Source organism: Malus sylvestris, chromosome 2, assembly GCF_916048215.2.
Source record: "Malus sylvestris chromosome 2, drMalSylv7.2, whole genome shotgun sequence".
Taxonomy (NCBI): Eukaryota; Viridiplantae; Streptophyta; class Magnoliopsida; order Rosales; family Rosaceae; genus Malus; species Malus sylvestris.
This window is the reverse complement of record NC_062261.1, coordinates 24,440,618-24,444,145: the sequence shown is the minus strand read 5'-3', so window position 1 is coordinate 24,444,145 and position 3,528 is coordinate 24,440,618. Positions and strand designations below refer to the sequence as shown.

The 3,528-nt window shown below is 36.2% G+C and overlaps 1 long non-coding RNA gene across 1 annotated transcript; it reads left to right on the top strand.

Annotated features, from left to right (window-relative positions):
- Positions 1-488: 488 nt before the first annotated feature.
- LOC126605424 (uncharacterized) lies at positions 489-3,259 on the top strand. Its single transcript, XR_007616951.1, has 2 exons — positions 489-1,931; positions 2,806-3,259. It is a non-coding gene; the product is annotated as an uncharacterized LOC126605424 (long non-coding RNA).
- The last annotated feature ends 269 nt before the right edge of the window (positions 3,260-3,528 follow it).

Genomic DNA, 3,528 nt, shown 5'->3' with positions numbered 1-3,528 from the left:
AAACATAACAAAGTATCAAAATTCTACCAAAATAACTAACAAATTAATGCTAAGATTAGGGTAAAATATATAGTATAATATCGACTCATCAAATACCCCCAAACTTAGCTTTTTGCTTGTCCTCAAGCAAAACAAAACTCAAAAACAAATATAAAAACTAACAAGCTAGAAACTTTATTAAAACTCAACTAAGACAAAATTTTCATCTTCAAGTTGCAATCCATAGAAAACATTAAAAATTAGAACATCTTTCCAAAAGTTCCAACTAATCTCACCACAGAGTCTAAGCCATTTAGAATCAATTAGAAAAGAATTCATGAACTTCCTTTAGTGTAAAAGTGAACCAACATAGTTAAGGAGACTTGACTAAAATCCCTACCTTTCGTCCTTTTATTTCACACAAACTAACTTTTTTTTTCTTTTTTTTTTCGATTTTTTTCAATTTTTTTTCTTTTTTTTTTCTCATTAACAATAGTGGTCGTGCAATGTTAGTAAGCTTTCTATCCAACCCATGTAACGAGCTTCAGGTCAATGTCTCCCAAACCACCAAGGCTTTAGGGCACTAGATGTAGAACACCCCTAAGGACTTATTAACTCGAGCTAAAAAGGCTACAAAACCAACTAACCATCCTACCCCATGCCAAGTCTATTGTTTGAAGCGAGAATCACTGTTGATCACGCAGGACTAGACTGGTTACTAAGCAAAGTCTCGGGTGGAACAATTATTACTTTATTTAGAACAAAAATTAAAATACACTTAGACTAAAGGTAAGTGTTTCAATCTCACTCCCCACAAACCATGTTGATGTGAATGTGCAAAGTTTTCAAAGTATTACTCATGAATTAGTGTCTAAGCAACGATAAATGGAAAATGCTCTACCTTGGGATTAACTGTCACCATGTCTATTTGTTCTAATGTTTAAAATAAACTATCGATATTAACTTAAAAATTAAAAACCTTAAAGTTTATTTTCCCACCCCCAAAGTTAAATCATACATTGTCCTCAAGGTGCGGAAAAAAGGAATAAAATAAAAAATAAACTGAACAACAAAATAAAAATAAACAATCACCTTACTTGACTAGATATAGAAAAATGAAAAATAAAACTAGAAAATAAAACAAAAGACAAAGCAGAACAAACTATAAAACGATACCAAACGAAAAATAAAATAAAGGGAATAGAAGTGGACACACCTGGGTTCGAACCTGGGACACGATAGCATCAAAGAAAGCGTTGAAAAATAAAAACCCAAAATTGCTGCGTGCTGGACCTGAACCCATGACTTGCTAGAACAACATGAGGGGTTGAGCCTCTTCACATGAACCACACGTGCTAATGGGAATCCTAGCTGCTCAAGCTAAATTAAGCCCCAGTATTCTCGTTGCCCCAAACCTAGCCGTTTGAGAAGCTCCCCTTCTCTCTAGAAGTTTCACCTGGAGCCCAGAGCCGAAGACTTCTCCACTCATGTCTCATTTCCCTCAAAAACCGTAGCAGCCGCATCGTCCAACACTCAAACCCTCCAATGAATTTCATGGTCCAAAACATACTTCACCATGATCTCAGCATTCTTCGGCCATAGATTAACCTCAAAAACAAATACCCAGCCGTGCCTCCCTAACTGTATCTCACGTCCCTCTCAGTTCTTGACACTGATAAAGGTAACTCTCTTCCGCATCTCCTTTGATTTCGTCTCCAAGGCTGCAAATCTCAGATCCGGCGATACAGTATTGCTATCCCATGTGCTTGCATGAATCGTGATGAATGATGACTCAAAATGGTGTGCACAAAACTGGATCTACATCTTGACTTGATGATCTGTGCACTCTGTGCAACATGGATCCCTCCCCCAAACTTGAATGTAATTATATTTTGAATGACGTGTGAGAGAAAGGGGTCCATTAGCATAGAGGTCTTCTCAGTATCCTCACTGTGAGTATCCCTGGACCTCATCCTATGCTCGCACTGTATCGTGCTTGCATTTGTGTTGAATTTGACCCATTAATATTCTTATGAATGTGATGATGAATTTATTATGATGAACATATGAATGCTGCTGAATGAATGATTCAGTCAATTGTGCACGCTTAGTGGATATTTAGGGCTGATTTGCTTCCAAACGCAACCTGCAAAGATCAGACAATGAAAATCTAATTAGAATAAAACCCAAAATAAAATATATTGATATTAACTCAAAAAAAAATATTCAGTTTTTGTGTTCTTCAATTTTTTGATTTATTTTTTATTTTTGTTTTTGTGATTTTGTGATAATGAATGAAAGCAAGAAAATGCCGACCCCACTTAGTGGGAAAATGCTTTGTTGTTGTTGAATGAAAGCAAGAAAATAAAATGAAAATAAAAGCAAAGAGTTAAAAAAATTAGATTGCCTCCCAATTAGCGTTTTAGTTAACGTTTATAGCTTGACGTAGGAGAAAGAATTGTTAATCACGTCACTTGTTCTTTTAAAGTTAACCACTCCTTAATAGCATCGTAGGTGGGTAGTAGGTACAGATTTGTATCAGTTGTGCATTTAAATTCAGAGGTGGAGCCTTTATGTCCACCATTTTATGTGAATGAATATTTGTAATCAAAGAGGTTCCTTTCTGGCAATGTTTTGGTCTCCGTCGAATTGACTTTAATCTTGTATTTACTACCCACAACCTCTGCACTGGTAGAATTTCTCTATGAGTAATTTGGCTGTCACAAACTTTTTTCTTCTTCCCATTGTAGAACGTAGCCTGCTCGATGGATCTGCACTGAATTTTTTTAATTATGATTGGCTTTGCTGGTTCACTGTCTGTTGCAGCAGCATATTCTGAATTTGAGTGAACATCCATCTCCAACACTACAATTTTAATGTATTTCTGCACCTCAGTGTGTTCCTTTGCAGCATCTTGACCGGTTGTGTCTGACACATGGACTTGGGTGGAGGTAGATTTTGCGGAAATAATTTCACGATCAACAGTGGTGTTTCCGCCCTTGGGCGTGAATAGCTTGCAGGTGGCTCTTCCGTTTCTGCACCAATTTCCTCGTGATCATCATAGATGTTCTCACAGTTTAAAGCTTGAATCTGAAATCCTTGATTGGTTCTTTCAATGTACAACTCATTTGCTTCCAACAATATAGAAATTTTGTCTTCCACTGGAAGTTCTTGGGGCACATCAGGTTGCTCAAAATACTGTAGATTACATGCCCACATAAAATAAATATATTTTTTCAAGCTTGGAGTGTAGAACTCTGAATATGGATTTTTCCAATGCCTTTTTGAGTTGTTTCTCATATTGATATGCTTTTGTAAGAACTCAGGAAAATATTCCCTTTCGGGGCACTGTAAAATATCATAGGTCTTCCAACAGCAAAGAGCACAAGCAGTAGGTTTAAATCCTTAAAAACCCTTTTCTGCTAAAGAAACCCATAACAGCAATCCTCGTGTCAGTGGTTTCATCATGGACTTGCTCTCAAGATCAACAAATTATAAGGTGTGAACCAAATAAAAAAAATAAAATCAACAAATAAATAAAAGTATATA